Below are 18164 nucleotides of genomic sequence, written 5' to 3' on the forward strand. Positions count from 1 at the left end.
GTCTAATATTGTTATGTTCATAATGTACATTCAAACTGGATAAATTTTTGGCATTGATGTCAACGAGCTCTTGGTGTTTATGCTCATATGTATGAGTCAAGGATGCATGTTTGTTGATGGTCTTGTTTAGTTGGCATTTATGTCAACATACTTATGACTAGACCTGGTAGAGGTGATGTTGTGGCTGATAAGGAGATGGTTTCTAAACATGATGTGTTGGTTGGAGATGTTGTTGCTACAAGAGGATGGTGAGCTACTCATGGTGTGAGATGTTGCTACTACAGGTGGTTGGAGTGTTGATCTCTTGGTGTTGCATATGTCTCTACTTGTCTTGGAGACATTGGTTTGTTGCTTCATGTGATGGTTTGAGGCTGCTTGTGTTGGAGGTGCTTCCACCAATGTTGGAGGCAGTTGTATGGCATGTTTTTATGCTTCAGGACTTGGAGATGTTGCTACATAGGTCATAGATGTTGCTACAAATGTTGGAGGTGTTTAGAGTTGTTGAGGTTGTTTCTTGAGGAGCTAGAGGTGTTGGTCTTGGTCCTAAAGTTGGAAAAATAGGTCTAGCATGTCTTAGACGATTTCCTTGCCTATTCATTAATTTCATGCCTGTTGTAGAGGCTTCGAGAGTGTACAGGAGCAGAAGAAGATAATGGATCAGGTGGCAGAGGTTATGGACTGAAGAATAGATGTTTTACTTCAGTTTTTGGCCCAGCTGTGTTTGGAATGAAGTGGCAGTTACTATTGGAGTTTTTGGGAAAATGAAGGTGAATTTAAAAATTCCAAGACATGGGTTTTGTGCTGAATAGACCCAGTAATCTTCCTACTTAATAGTTTTTCGAAATTTGGTCTAGATTAGGAGAAAATGAAGGTTCTCTAACCTGGACGGAGGCATAGAGGCTTGTGGGAGTGACTCTGGTCACTGGCACAATCTATCATGAGAGCAACTAAGGACTTGGAAACTTGCACAATGTGTCATGGGAGAGATCGAGCATCTAGATGAGTTTTCTCCATGTTTTTTGCACTCCCCAAATGTTTTATTTGGTTTTCATGTTATATCTTGATAGGAAATTTTGAGTATGTGGTCGGAAAAGGTCGTGGTGTCTCTAGAAGAAGATCAAGTTTGAAGATATCAAAGGGATAGTGGAATTAGTTCTTGATTTGATCAAGATGCCTTCCTAAACCAAATTTGAAGCATGTGAAAGGATTTGTTGAGTCTTCCATAACCTGTAGCATTTACTGAGTTAATCATCTCATGAATTTGATAAATAGAGGAAGCAATTAAGCCTATTTGGTGTATTGGTTATCTATTTGGTGTGTTGAGTGAGTGAGAACTTGGAGTACAACTTCCAAATTGTGTGAGCCATATTATGTAGATTTATTGAATCAGTTTGCAGTTGTAGCAGCATAGATCTTAAGCATGTTTCGGTCATCACATTATGCAGTGAGTGAGGATTTTGATTTCTGGATTTATGTAGTGAGTTAAGGAGACTTTGTTCCAACTGGTGTGGAGTTTTGTGTTGGAGTTTTGATAGAATCTTGTGCTGCAAATATCATTTAATAGAGCTTTGATGCTATCTTGTCGTAGTGGTCATGTTGAGCAAGTTTTCAGAGTCCAATTTGAAAATAGATGAAAGGAGGGTTGCATAGAGGTAGTGAAGGCATGGAGGCTTTGAGTAGACAATGTCTTGGTTGATTCAATACAGGGAAGAGTTTTCTCTATCCAATAGGAGTTGGATAGTCCCATTGGAGTGGGACGAGGATCGACTAATCATGGTGACCTTCAATAGATGGTAGTCTGTAGATTGAGAGAGAAACATGTTCCTATCTGAAAGGACCAAAATATTTTGAAAGAAGCAAGTCTTCAAGGCTCATTAGAGTGAGATTATCCATGTGTAATTTTCTTGACGATTAATAAAAGAATTGAGCAACGCAGCAGCATTAGGGTGGTTTTTTCCTATGATGGGTTTTCCACTAGAAACACTTGTGTTTATGTGTTGATTGTTTTTATGGTTGCATGCTTTGTTTTTGGTGCTCTAATCTATGGTTTGTGATTCAGTTTGTGCATGGTATAAAAGATTAAGGGTCACCCTATTGATTCAACCCATCCCCCCACTCTTAGTAGTGAATATATTTCCAACAATTGGTATCATAGTGGGGCTCACAGTTGTAGCTTGATCGTTGGAGAGTAGATCAATTCTTATTTTTATTTTAACAGAATGGTTGTTCTCAATGCTGCAAATTACAAGGTATGGCACAAAAATGTAAAATATCAAATTTTATACTGTGGATCTAACATTTGGAAAGTAGTGTGTGAAGGTTGTGGCAAAGATCCAATTCTAGATGACGTTTTGCGACAGGATGCACAAGCATGGTGTATAATGTATGAGAATCTTCATAATGATGATATGAAGAGACTAGGGGTTTTGAAACATACCAAAGATATGTGGGACAAGCTAGAATCCATATTTGGAAATGGTACCAACAACAATTTTGAAAATTAGAAGAAAAGAAACAAGAAGAAGAACAATAAGAAGAGATTCCATAAATAAGAATCTCATTCTTCTACTGCACATGATTCAGCAGATGACGAGAAGGAACCAGAAATTCATGCTCCTAAAGGTATAAATCTTGATGATTTTTTGTTAATTTATAATATTGATGATTCTAATTTAGATCATGTTAAAGCACATAATGAAGATGAGAATTCTATTAAAAGTCTTAGAACTAAGATTACTAGACTAACATATGCATGCAAGGATTAAGAGAAACTTTTGAAGATCTATGATGACAAGGAGGCTAAGCTCAAGGAAGAGGTTGTGACATTGAAAGTTAAAATGGCAGAGTTTGAAAGAGTTGAGGAAGGAATGAGGAAAAAATATCAAGTAAAGCTAGAAGAATGTGAGAAATTAGAAGTTGAAATTGTTTCCTTGAGAAAGCAGTGGAAGTTGGAGAAGAGTACCATGGCCTTGGATAATTTACTTGAAATCCAAAGATCACCTTGTGAACAACAGCAGCAACAAAATTGAGATCCAAGGAAACAAGAATCGTATCCATCAACTAGTTAGCAAACAAAAGAACCAGCAACGGAAAAGCAAGTAAAACGAGCAGCTAATCAGGCAGTAAAACGAACATTGGAGAAGAAAATCTCAAGGAGCACCTACATTCAAAAGATCATTTTCTCCTAGAGATGATCGCAGAAACTCCATTAGATTTCAAAGGAAGCAAAGTCCTTTCATTCCTTTGATGCATGAGATCTGATGCTGTCGTTGTCATCAGTTTGGGCATATTGCAGCAAATTGTTGGAGAAAAACATATAGACCATATCAGTAGAGATTCCAACAATATCAGCAACCAAGGAAAATGGCCAATAGGTATACTTGTGATTTTATGGTTATTGTAACTCATGTCACTTGTTTGGCCATAAGGTAACAGATTGGAGGTCTAACTTTGGAGGAGAGACAGATTTCATGCATGATTTAGGTTTGGCATGAGAAGAAGAGTTGATCCTCTTAGCCTTGTGGAGTTCTATATTTGCCATAGATTTGGCCATATGGCAAGATTTTTTTTTCCTTGTTATTCAAGGAAAAACCGTCAAAAGAAACAAAAACCAAGAGGATCGAGCACAAAACCAGTGAAGGAAGAGAAGAAGCGGATAAAGGAAGAAAGGAAGCAACCCAAGACTGTGTGGAAGAAGAAGGAGCTTCAACTCTTCAACTAGTGACGAGCATTCCCTCATGCAGTCCAATGTTATTTCATGCATACATATTAAGGATTGTAGATTATGATAGGTACATAACCTCAGGTGGATCGTATTATGGAGTTTGTATCAGCATATGATGAGTTTATTTCAACCTCATGTACATTCAGGTCCACAAAATCAACCTGTATTATTGGAGGTGAAGTGTATTTTTATGTCTAATCTATTTTCTTCCAGATTATTTATCATTGGATAATTTATGTTGTTACTAATGGTTTTTGGAGCAACTGCATGTTGGAGTGTTTATGATGTGTTTGTTGATATGGTAGTCATATATTTACTCTATGTGCATTGTCTAGGTGTGATGAGCGATCACACCTTCAGGGGGAGCATTTGTGTTTTCAAATGGTTTTGGAATGTGTTGGCGTTGTGTTTCAGGAAGATATTTTTTTCTGCTACCACACATTGCTTGTTAGATGAGATAGTAGGGTTGTATGGTGATTTTGGCATTGATTTTGTTGCAAGATGGTATGATTGCATGACATAGTTGTTATTTTTATGATGATATTACTTATAGATCATATTTTCTATATGTTGTCATGCATATGTTGCGGCCGTGGAGATCAGATGTTGTGTTGGAGTTAGTTCATCTAGAGTATGAATTTTATTGGCCATGCTTACTATTCTATATGCATCATGTCGCTGCTCATGATATGTATTTGGATGGTTTAGTTATGATGATTGCTACTCATATATGGAGTATACTTGTGTTGTTGCTCACCGATTTGATGCTTGTGCCTCATTAATGATATATTTCTCACCTTTGACGAGGATAAGTATTAGTTGTTGCCTAAGATGCTTGGTATGTTGGATGTTGCTGGTCAGTCATAATGTTATTGTTGCTACTACTACCTATGGTGCATTATGTTCTGGATGTATTTGTTGATGCTTATGACATATTCCTATGTTGTTGCTATTAGTTAACTTTCTTGTTGGTGCACATGAGGAGTATGGTGGTTGCATGGTGATTTTGTTGCAGGATATTTTTTTATGGGATTATGGCCCCATGCACTAGCACATGTTTTAGATGGTGCTTCTATATTACTGCTACACATTGAGAGAGTATGTTATTTCACATGGAGGCCTTGTGTTGGATGAATTTTCCATGTACTCGTGTTATTTAATGTATTGGGTATGTATTGATGAGAGCACCATTGTGTGTGAATGTAAAATCCATGTATTGTCATTATGTCATATTTTGGGCACATTGCTCATGGAGAAACCCATGGTATCTAGTATGTATCGTCATTTACTATGTATGGATCAATGGATATCCAAGTCATGTATTATGATGTATATCATTGATGTATCCCCACACATTTGGGTGCATGATGTAAACTTTGGCCCACAGAGTCATGGTTGGTGATAGGAGGTTTTAGAGGATTCATATGTCAAGTCCTATGTAGATGTCACAACCATGTATTTTCTCCATGAACCATTATGTATTGCTACGGATTTTGTATCATGTCCAAAGTTAGTAAGAGACATGGTTCATAAGTATTATTCTCTTGTATTTTGCAAGGAGGCTCGTTGCAGCATGCAGATGTGTTGTTTCAGCAAGCAGAGTATTGATTGCAGCTCCATTACATGCTTAGGTGTAGCATGTTTCAGTCTTGAGATTTTGCATGGAATTGGCTAGCGGTATTCGCAATCAGTTTCATTTTTCTACATGTTTATCTTATAGAGGATACTTCTATGCGATGCATCAGTTATGGTGTTGAGTATGACAAGGGGAGCACTCTTCTCTTCCAGCACATTATTGGCATGGTACTTCCATGTTTGCATGGCCCTTGCCATTGATGTCAAAGGGGGAGAGATTTTGGATTGATGAGTTAGCCTCACATGTTCTGTTGAGGTTGCCATCAATGCCAAAGATGGAGTTTGTTGGCATTATGGTGTTGGAACTGATGTCCATGATCTCTTGGTGTTTCTGGTCATATGCATGAGTGATGGATGCATGTTTGGTGATGGTATTGTTTAGTTGGCATTGATGTCAACATACTTATGACTAGACCTAGTAGAGGTGATGTTGTGGCTGCTAAGGCAATGGTTTCCAGACACGATGTGTTGGTTAGAGATGTTGCTGCTACATGAGGATGGTGAGCTACTCATGGTGTGATATGTTTCTACTACAGGTGGTTGGAGTGTTGATCTCGTGGTGCTGCATATGTCTCTACTTGTCTTGGAGACATTACTTTGTCCCTTCATGTGATGGTTTGAGGTTGCTTGTGTGAGGTGCTTCCGCCAGTGTTAGAGGCAGTTGTATGGCATGTTTTTTATGCTTCAAGACTTGGATATGTTGCTACAAAGGTAAGAAATGATGCTACAGATGTTGGGGGTGTTTAGACTTGTTTCTTGCTTATTCTTTAGTTGCAGACCTATTGTAGAGGCTTGGAGGAGTGTACAAGAGCAGAATAAGATAATGGATCAGGTGGCAGAGGTTCTGGACTGAAGAACATATGTTTTACTTCAATTTTTGGCCCAGTTGTTGAGTATGGTGTTTGGATAGAAGTGGAAGTTTTGGATTGGAATTTTTGGGAAAATGAAGATGAATTTCAAAATTTTGAGACATGGGTTTTGTGCAGAACGGACCCAATTATCTTCTTTATGCCCAGTTTTTCAAAATTCGGTCTAGATTGGGAGAAAAAGAAGACTCTCTGCCCTAGACGCATGCACAGAAGCTTGTGGGGGAAACTCTAGTTGTTGGCATAGTGTGTCATGAGAGCGACTAAGGACCTGGATGCTTGCACAGTGTGTCATGGGAGCGACCAGGCATGTAGATGAGTTTTCTCCATGTTTCTCATGCTCAAATGTTTTATTTGGTTTTTATGTTATATCTTGATCAGAAATTTCGAGTATGTGGTCAGAAAAGGTTGTGGTGTCTCTAGAAGCAGATCAAGTTTGAAGATATCAAAGGGATAGTGGAATTAGTGCTTGATTTGGTCAAGATGCCTTTCTAAACCAAATCTAAAGCATGTGAAAGGAGTTGTTGTGTCTTCCATAACATGTAGCATTTACTAAGTTAATCATCTCAGGAATTTGATAAATAGAGGAATACATTGAGTCTATTTGGTTGATTAATTGTCTAATGTGTATGTTGAGTGAGTGAGAAGTTAAATAAGAGCTTGCAAACTGTGTGAGCCATATTATGCAGATTTACTGAATCAGTTTGCAGTTGTAGCAGCAATGAGCTTAAGAATATTTCAGTCATCACATTATGCAGTGAGTGAGGAGTTTGATGTGTGGATTGATGTAGTGAGTTGAGGAGACTCTGTTCCAGATGGTGTGGAGTTTTGTGTTGGATGTTTGACGGCATCTTGTTCTTAAAATATCATTTGATAGAGACTTGATGCTATGTTGCTACAGTGCTCATGTTGAGCAAGTTTTCAACGTCCAATTTGAAAATAGATGAAAGGAGGCTTGCATGGAGGTAGTGAAGGCATGCAGGCTTTGAGTAGACAACGACTTGGTGGATTCAGCAGAGGGAGGAGTTTTCTCCATCCAATAGGAGTTGGATAGTCCCATCGGAGTGGGGAAAGGATCGACTAATCATGGTGGCATTCTGCAGATGGTAGTCCGTAGATCTGAGAGAGAAACATGTTCTTGTCTGAAAGGACCAAAAGATTGTGAAAGAAGCAAGTCTTCGAGGCTCATTGAAGTGAGATTATCCATGTGTAATTTGCTTGATGATTAATAAAAGAATTGAGTAGCGCAACAACAACAAGGTGGTGTTTTTCTCAGGATGGGTTTTCCACCAGAAACACTTTTGTTTATGTGTTGAATTTTTTATGGTTGCATTCATTATTTTTGGTGCTCTAATCTATGGTTTGTGATTCAGTTTGTGCATGGTATAAAATATTAAGTAATTGCAGAAAAAATGATAATAAAAAAAAAAAAAAAAAAATGGCCACACTACTAATTCAACCCCCTCCCTCCACCCCCCGCCTCTCAATATTGAATATATTTCCAAAATAAACAACTTGATATCCATGTTAAAAACTAGTACCCTAAGTTCAATGGACAGGACCATAATAATAAAAAATGTAGATGTGCATGAGAAGTTAGGACTTCGAATAAAGGAAATGTGTTCTCTACTAACAACACTTCTCCTTTCAATTATTATTCATAATGTATTTGACCTAGTTGTAAGACCACTCCCATTTTGGATAATTTGTCAACCTTTGAATTTAATTCTCTATGAATGTGATCAAAGGATATAACCCTGAAGATTCTAATCATCTCCATAACTCTAATCATCCATTGATCCAATAAAGAAGTGTTTAAGGAAGTATAACCTTTCAACCAATCTATAACAGCCTTTGAACCCCCTATCACTTGTAAGTTTAGATTGTTGAAGTGACACAATTAAAATGACTAACATAAATGACTAATTTATATTATTGTAGTATTTGTTAGGTAGTCGTATTTTTGTTCCTAGACTAAATTAGTCATTCACGTTAGTCATTTTTAGTTGTATTACTTATTAGCTAGTCGTATATTTTAACCCAAGACTAAATTAGTCATTTATGTTAGTCGTTTCTAGCTAGGTCACTTAAGATTGCTCATTTTTTGTAGTATTTCACTTGGAAAAGTTGTAGTGACTAAAAATTTTAGTCACCTAGTCACTAATTTCTCATTTTCTACTAGTGAATTAAAGCAGACATTGCCGAGAAATAGCACAAATAGTTCAAAAAAAAAACTCAAAATTCATAAATTAGTTACTCCTTGTACGAAACAAATTAAATGTGAATATTTTCTAATAATGACAGCTAGCTTACGAGTTGCCAAAGATCGCATTCACTATTGTATCGATGTCAGCTATAGATAATATCATTTACATTTTTAGTACATGTTGATCCGTCCATTTCATCAAAAGGATACCGAACTGTTAATTTCATTATATCGTCTATGAAAAATGGTGAAACCGCACTCCGCACAATGAAAGTGCTCTATTTTTTATGTTTCTTCTTCTTCTCCTTTCTTCCGCTTTTACATAGTGCAATTTTTCAATTCCTCTCTTTTCCATATGCAGTATATGCCTTTCATATTGATTACAATTACTAGCAAAACTTCAGCTATAACATTATTATTATTTTTTCTTTTTTGCAATTGGTAAAATTTATTATTAAATAATGTCATTTAATTAATAAATATCCCAGTGAAAGAGGTTTCTATATATAGCATGAGTTATATAAATACTTAAATATGCATATGCATTTGTGCCTTGTAAAACCTTTGCACACGCACAACCACTTCGGCACAGCTAGTTTTGTGTCTAGTAATGTTTAAAAAAAACTCATTTACAATTGACTACTATAACTTTTATGACTTGCAACATAAGCTTTAAAATGAATTTCACATTAAAAAAAAACCCAAAATAAAACAAGTTTCTATGTTCAGTAGGTCTTATTTAAAAATATATTTGCTTTAAGCAAACAAATTGTATATGTCTATAAGCAAATTAGTCAAAATGAAAATATGAAACCTTTTCACAATGCTACAAAAAAACAAATATCATAGTTCAATGTATAATTATTATTATTTATTATTGAGATCATATATTTCTATGCAGAGCTTTCACTCCATGCAACTTCCCCTGCATTATGGAAACTCTTATCCTAGTTAAAGGTGATTGCAATAGAATAGTAACACTTTCTAGCCCAACAAACCTCAATAGTTATTAAGATAGTGAATTGTATTTGGATTCAAATGTTAATCACAACAAATGAAATAAATACAAATTCACATGTAAAACATAATGTAATGAAATGCATTTTAATTATTATTAATTACATACTTATTTAGGATTTATCTCATTTCTATTTCTTTCATCTAAGATAGCGTAATCTAAAGTGCATGTACGCTTGTCTAATAGCTACACAAATGCATGGAAGGCTTTGTGAAAGAGTTTTTAAAATAGTAAAAATTCAAGTCTATTTTTTAATTATTTATAGTTGTGTGGATTAATCTAATGGTGCTATTGAGTACAGAAATAGATGTACAAGTGAACTTATGCAGAGATGATTGCGTGTGTGCAGATCTGATGTAACACAAGGTGTTATTGACTGCAACAATAGTTATGAGAAAACAATTGTGTGGAGGTGAGTCTGAAGTGTATACAATAAAAGTTTGAGATCTTTTTGCATAGTTGCAATACGTAAAAGTTATTTTTAAAATCATTGATTCCGAAGAGATTATTGTGTCAAAGGAGATTCAATGTGGAGAGGTCCGCACAAAGAGTTGAAATTCTGCATATTGAACTTGCTTTCACATAGTATTTTTTCTTGGTTGTTATCTGCTTACACGAAACTCAAAATGCAATTTTGCACGAGAGCACATTGCTTTATTTAAATACAATATGCGTGTGAAGGTGGCAATTAAGTTGTGTGGAGGTAGTTGTGCGGAAGTTCTTTCGAAGTGCATACAATTAAATCTTAAGAGATCTATAGAAACGTCAATTCTAAAGAGATTATTGTATGGAAAGAGGTTGAATATAAAGAGGTCGGAACAATGAGTTGAAATTATGCACACTAAAATTCCTTCTGTAGAGTAATATTTTTTTCTTGCTATATGCTTACACGAAACTCAGTTTCTTTATTTTCACCAGCTAAATTGCATCATACACGCAAGGGACAAGACAGAAAATTAGTGTACTTTGAGGGGCATCGAACTGGAAAGAGTATTATCTGCACTACGACAAATTTCCTATGACCAATATTGTGCAGACAAAATAGATGCTATTGAAATCTTGAGCAACTTCGAGACGCATGACACATTTACAATAGACCACCAAAACATAGTTGTACATATACACTGACAGGTTTCTTATTTTACATTGTTAAGAAATTTGGAAAGGGAATATTGCTCGCTTACTGCATTTCCAGGCATCCTAATAGCTCTTTAGTTTTACTAGACATTTACGATCTAATTTTGCATTATCAATCAATATACTATACTCATGCAAACAAGATTAGCAATCTACTCATCAAAGCAACAAGATGATTTTTTCTACCAATGCAAATACTACTATAACATTGTACATAAACATAATCTAATGGACTACTTTTCTTTTCCGACTATATTTTTTGTACTATGCTATGTCTTTTTTTGGTCTGCATTATAATTTTTACATTATTGTCTTCATTTATCAAATTTGCAAGTTCTATAACTACTCAGGAAATATAAGTTTGTTACATTGCAATTTTCAGTGACATTAATTTACAATAACGCTTTTCTTTGTTTGCAAAACAAATATCTAAATAATTCATTGCCATAGAAAGATTAAACAAGTTTTTAAATCGATATAACTTATAAAATATATTACATTTATAAAAAAAAACTGCTAAATAGAATCGCAATTGTCCAAGGAAAACTGTAAAGTAAATGAATTTGTTGTAATGGAAATTGGTATTCTAATTCCTTGAACGATATCTGGAAATTGTGGAGAACTTTGAGTTTTGAACTATGAATATTTGCAGAGGCAAATGTCAAAATAATATTATTATGTGTGGGAGAGTTAGGGTCCTTTGCATAGTAAGTGACTTCATACTGATGAATAATGCAATAATTGGTACGGTTTCAAAGTGCGGAAGAATATCTGTGGGAGAACGGGGATCTTTTGCATAGAAAAGGGTGTTGAATAAATTGTGTAACGAATGTGTGGAAGGCTTTGTACTTTTTTTCCAACTACACAAATAGTTGTATGAAGGTGGTTGTGTGAAGCTAGTTGTTGATGCAGTTGTAGGGAACTATTGTGTTAATCCTCTATTCAATGATGCAAGAATTCATGTGGTTGCAGGTTGTTTGCATAGGCCTTGGAGGGGTGGGTGGTATGGTTAAACAAACACCGAATTAGTATTTTTATGTTTGCTTGTGCATAATATAGAGTATGTGGGAGAGAGTTGAGGTCCTTTTCATAGTGATTATTAGGGTCATTGTGTGGAACGTTTATTGTGTGGAGGACAGAATATGTGCAAGAGATTCGAGGTCTTCTGCATACGAAGGTTGTTGTGTGAAGCTAGTTGTTTAGAGGTATCGTGTGCAGAGTTTCGAATGTCAATTAAGGACGTTTTTAGTGTGGAATTAGTTGCGTGGATGAAGTTGTGTTGAGGTTGTTGTGCATGTGCAAATGTTGTGCTAAAGTTTTTTCCAAAGTTTACTAAGATAATAAATATATAAATCTATATTTTAATTATTATTTAGGGGTTTATTTCACAATGTATAATCATTTTTTAGCATAAGTTTCAAAGCTAGTTGTTTGGAGATTTTGTGTGTGAAGTTTTGAATGTCAATTAAGGGCGTTATTGAGTGCAGAAGTAGTTGTGCCAACGAATTTTTGTGGAGGTCAAATCTCTTTTTTAATTCTTATTTAGGGACATATTTCACAATGTATAATCACTAATTAATATTAGTTTCAACTGTCAATGACTAAGGGCATTATTGGCTACGGAAGTAGTTGTGCAGAGATGGTTGTGCATCTGCAAAGGTTATGTGGAGAACAATACAACCAATAATATTGTATATGTTGATTTCTTACTAAAATATTAGCAATAAAATACTTTAGTGGACGAAATAGCTAAGACATAAATGTGAACGAAACGTGGATATCTCCACACAATAGAGTTATTTATTCATGTATAGTGTGTACGGTAAAATATATGTAGTCATCGTTGTGCAGAACAAGCATGGGCTTAGACACAAATGTAGATGAAACACAGGCCTCTCTGCAAAAATAAAAATAAAAATAAAAATAAAAAAAGATATTCAAAAATACAAATATCACCATTAATATTGTATGTGTCAATTTCTTACTAAATTATTAGCAGTAAAATCCTTTAGTGGACGAAATGTATACCTATTCACACAATAGAGCTATGTGTTCATATATAGTGTGTATGGAAGAAGTTGTGTAGTCATCTTTATGTGAAGAAAAATAGTGTGGAACAAGAAATGTGGATGAAATTCAGAACTTTCCACACAAATACAAAAATATATTCGTTATGCGAACATGACTATACATGTGCATACAATGAAAGCTTGAATTGGATGGCAGTTTTATCTTTGTACCGTGTTTCAAACACAAAATGGTTGCATGTACTGATTTTTAGGGAAACAAGATTGCAAATATTTAAAATAGCTAGTATAATGAGAAGAGAAAAGTTATTTGCAATGATAGAGAAAACAGTGAGGCGTGTAGCATTTTCTCTTTGCAAATTGTGTTTATTGCCTTATACAAATTGTTATCTATGAAGTTGTGCTTGAACAATAGCAATAGTGCAAAGATACATAATTTGTATAGTATTGCAAGCTTCTAAACCAATTTACATTTGTCATTCTTCTGTTCGCATTTGGAAATAATTCAATTTTTTGGTTAACGAAGATTTTCTCTATAATACTCTGCAAGCTATGGTTAACGTTTTTTTGAAAGAAGGGAAGTAGTTGTGTGAAGGTGGTTGTTTGAAGCTAGTTGCTCAAAGGTATCATGTGCGGGTTTCGAATGTCAATCACTGATAAAAGGGTGTTGTCAATTGCAAAAGTCATTGTGTGGACGAAGTTTTTCGAAGATGGTTACAAAGACGGGGGTGTCAAATAAATTGCTTTCTTTGTCTTTTTTAATTATTATTTACGAACATTTTTTGTAAGCATGAACCTATCCGCACAAATACGAAAGGATATTCAGAAATACGAATATCACCAATAATATCGTATACGTTAATTTCTTGCTAAAATGTTGGCAATAAAAGAATTTAGTGGATGAAATAGATGAGATGGAAATGAAATGAAATGTGGGACTCTATGCACAATAGAGTTACATATCTAGATATAGCGTGTACATAAGAAGTTGTGCATTTGTTGTTGTGTGGAACGAGCATGGGTTGAGACACAAATGTAGATGAAATATGGACCTCTCCGTACAAATACAAAAAGATATTCGAAAATATGAATATCACCAATAATATCATATAAGTCAATCGCTTACTAAAATATTAGCAATAAAATCCTTTAGTCGATGAAATGTGGACCTCTTCACAGTATAGAGTTACGTGTCCAAATATAGCACATATCGAAGTTGTGTGGTTGTAGTAGTGTGGAACAAGCAATGTGGATGAAATATGGACCTCTCCGCACAAATACAAAAATGTATTCGTTACGCGGATATGACTATGTGTGTGCATACAATGAAAGCTTTAGAGTTGTAAAAGTTATTTTTAAAAGTGTCAACTTCGAAGAGATTATTATGCAGAAATAAAGTCAATGTGAAGAGATCGACACAATGAGTTGAACTTCTGCACATTGAGCTTCCTTCCACAAAGTAATCTTCTTTACCTGCTATCTACTTATATGTAAGTTATGCAGAATTGATTAGTGCAGAATCATGTGTGGAAATAACGATAAAATTTGGATCCCACGCTGCTTTAATCATTTAATTAGCAGTTCTTTGTTTGCTATCTTCTTACACGTAAGTTGTGCAGAGGTGATTAGCGCATAATCATGTGCGGAAAAAACGATAAAATCTCACGCTGCTTAAACCAATTAATTAGCAGTAGAGGCAAGGACTATGTTACTTTCCAACTATTAGTCTTGTTATAAATAGCATAATCAGATAACCCAAATACCTACAAGGTGCTTTTGTGTATTTCTAGACTCTTGTTTTACTTTTATTTTTCAATATGTGTGTATTTTTAGAATGACTAAGGTATGGCAAATTTTCTAAATAATTTAATAAGTAATTAGATTAAATATAAAATTATCAACAACGGTCTTACATATGGGTATCAGATATTCTTTGATTAAATTAAAATTTAAAATAAATAAATAATACCATTAATAACTAAGCATCATCAACTTAACCTTTTATTTGTACGAGCATAGCATCTCTAATTTTCAGAAAGCCAAACCTAAGATGGTTGTGAAAATATGTACAAATGTTATCCAGATATGAGACAATATCAAAATTGCATTCATGTATATACAAGAGAAAAGGTATATAGGTTAATATATATTTTAATTTCCACTCCCTTGGAAAGCAAGAATTCATTAAGCTAGCCTAGATCCATCTTAACTCTGGATCTATCAAGCACCGAGAGGGATCAAATCTCTCGAGGTGAAAACCTCTTTTTTGAGTGAAAAAATTGAGGAAAGGTTTGCACCTCGAGAGATTTGATCCCTCTTGGCGCTTGATAGATCTGGAGTTAAGATGGATCTAGGCTGGTTTCAGTCGTGTGCGGCCAAAGAAAATCTAACGAACAGATGATTGATTTTATCAATAATATGTAAAATCATCTAATATTAATATAATAATTTTAAATATGTATGTCTCAGATTAATCTGGTCATTTTAATTTTAAATTTGCTTAGTTACCTTAGTTTGTTGAGATGATAAATATTATGAATAACTTTAATGATGAAATAAAAATTTTGAATGTAAAGTGACAATGTAATAGTGTTGAATGATAGAAAATATGAATAATAAGAATATAATAAATTACAAATAGTCTTCATCTCAAACTATTTTCTTCTACTATTTTTGTTATCATCCTTGTTACTTTTGTCATCTTTACATATCGATTATATTAAAAGGACAGGTTAAATCATAAACCATTTAAATCTTTAGCTTGAGATATTGTAGTAAACATCATACCTTGTCTCTATTTCTCTCCAATACTAATAGGTTGAATTACTATAACACAAAAATCAATGTACATTGTCAATAATTTTTATGCTTACACTGAAATCAATGCATAATATTAATCCAATCAATTCAAAATTAATGTACCATCATACATCAATTACATCAAATCAAAAATTAATATCTACACTAGAATCAATGCATCTAATGAAAGAAACCAAACAAGATTAGAAAACAACATTTACACTAAAATCAATGCATCTAATGGAAGCAATCAAATATGATTAGAAATCAACGTTTACGCTCAAATCAATGCACTAATGCAAGTAAGAAAATAGGTTTATAAACCAACATCTACGCTAAAATCAATACATCTAGTGCAATTAATCAAATAGGATTATAAACCAACATCTACATTGAAATCAATGCATCTAGTGCAAGCAATCAAATATGATTAGAAATCGTCATCTACACTAAAATCAATGAATTTAGTGCAAGCAATAAAATAGGATTAGAAATCATCTACATTGAAATCAATGTATCTAGTGAAAGCAATCAAATATTATTAGAAATCAACATCTACATTGAAATCAATGCATCTAGCGCAAGAAATCAAATAGGATTAGAAATCACCATCTACACTAAAATCAATGCATTTGGTGAAAAAAATCAAATAGAATCATAAATCATCTACATTGAAATCAATTCATATAGTACAAACAATCCAATATCATTATAAATCAACATCTACACTAAAATCAATGCATCTAGTGCAAGAAATGAAATATGATTAGAAATCACCATCTAAACTGAAATCAATGCATCTAGTGCAATAAATATTCTTCTCTCTCTCTCTCTCTCTCTCTCTCTCTCTCTCTCTCTCTCTCTCTCTCTATATATATATATATATATATATATATATATATATATATATATATATATATATAATCCTTCTTTGTCTCTCTATCTCAACCCCCAAACACACACACTCTCTCACTCAATATCTATCAATCTCTCTGTCCCTCCCTCTCTCTCTCCATCTCTCTCTTCTTCCCTCTCTTAACTTCCATGTATATCTCTATCTCCCTTTGTCTCTCTATATCGCCCAAAAAACATACACTCTCTTTCTCCAATCTATATATCTATCCCTCCCTCCTCCTCTCCCTCCCTCTCTCTCTCTCTTCCCCTTCTCTCCCTCTCCCCGCTTCTACCTCTCTTCCCTCTTGTTGTCCTCTCTCCCTTTCTATGCATTTTTCTTATCACTCCCTCTCTCTCTCTCCACCTTTCTCTTTGTATTTATTTATTCTTACCTCCCTCTCTCCCCCTCCAAATCCATCTCTCTCTCCCTCCCTCTCTCCACTCTCTCACATCCTCTCTCTCTCTCTCTCTATCTCTTTCTCTCTCTTCACCCTTCAACTCTGTTACTATATCCTTCCCTCTCTCCTCTCTCCTTCTCTCCCCCATTCTCTCCATCTCTCTTTATTTGTCTCTTTATCTCACCCCCAAACATACACACTCTCTCTCCATCTCTCCCTTGTCACTCCCTCTCTCTCTCCACTTCTCACTCTCTATGTATTTCTTCTTACCTCCCTCTCTCCTCCTCTCTCTCAAGTCCACTCTCTCGTACTTCCTCTCTCTCCCTTTCTCTCCTACCTTCCTCTCTTTTCCCTCCAATTCACTCTCCTCCTCTCTCTCTCTCTCTCTCTCTCTCTCTCTCCAAACATGTTACTATATCCCTCCCTCTCTCCTTCTCTCCCCCCTTCTCTCTATCTCTCTTTCTTTGCCTCTTTATTTCACCCCTAAACATATTCTCTCTCTATCCATCTCTCGATTGTTACTCCCTTTCTCTCCACTTCTCACTCTCTATGTCTTTCTTCTTCCCTCCCTCTCTCCTCCTCTCCTGAAATTCCTCTCTCATTCTTCCTCTCTCTCCATTTATCTCCTACCTTCCTCTCTCTATACCCATCTCTCTCTCTCTCTCTCTCTCTCTCTCTCTCTCTCTCTCCAATCCTCTCACTATCTCCTTCCCTCTCTCCTTCTCTCTCTCCCCCTCCATCTTTGTGTCTCCCTCTCCCTCTCTTACCCTTCTCTACATCTCTCACTCATCTCCCTCTCTCTCTCTCAATTCCTCCTCTCCCGTGTCCTTAAGTTTATCTCCAACTCTCCCTTGTCACTCCCCCTATCTCTCCACCTCTATCACTGTATGTCTTTGTTCTTCCCTCCCATATATATCTAGAGTTAATAGATATAATGATATATTAATATATATTATAATATAACAAATTTAATATTGTATTAATCTAAAGTTATTGAATTTAATAATATTAATATATTAATATGAACATTAGATTTAATAACAATAATAATAATAATAGGGTTAATAATGTTTTTTTGTATGGTATTAATAATAATTTGGCCCATGGTATTTGGCCTATAGGGTCACCTAAAGAAAACCTATTTTTTGAGTGTTAGTAAAAAGATGTTTTATTTATTTACCATGACTCTGGTTTATTTATATTTATATTTATTAATCATGTCTCTTATATTTACCATGGTATTTGGCCCATAGGTTTGGTATATAATTAGATGTTGATTTCTAATCCTATTTGATATATTTTTATTTATTTATCATACCTATTTATACCTCTTGGATATTTATTTATTTACCATACGTATTTTATAAATATGGTATTTGGCTCAGAGGTTTTATTTATTTACCATATCTCTAGTTTATTTATATTTTTATTTATTTACCATACGTCTGGAGTAAATATTA

The sequence above is a fragment of the Pinus tabuliformis genome, chromosome 3_2 (assembly GCF_031772625.1).
Source record: "Pinus tabuliformis cultivar Carrire ecotype Pingquan chromosome 3_2, CPIR1, whole genome shotgun sequence".
Taxonomy (NCBI): Eukaryota; Viridiplantae; Streptophyta; class Pinopsida; order Pinales; family Pinaceae; genus Pinus; species Pinus tabuliformis.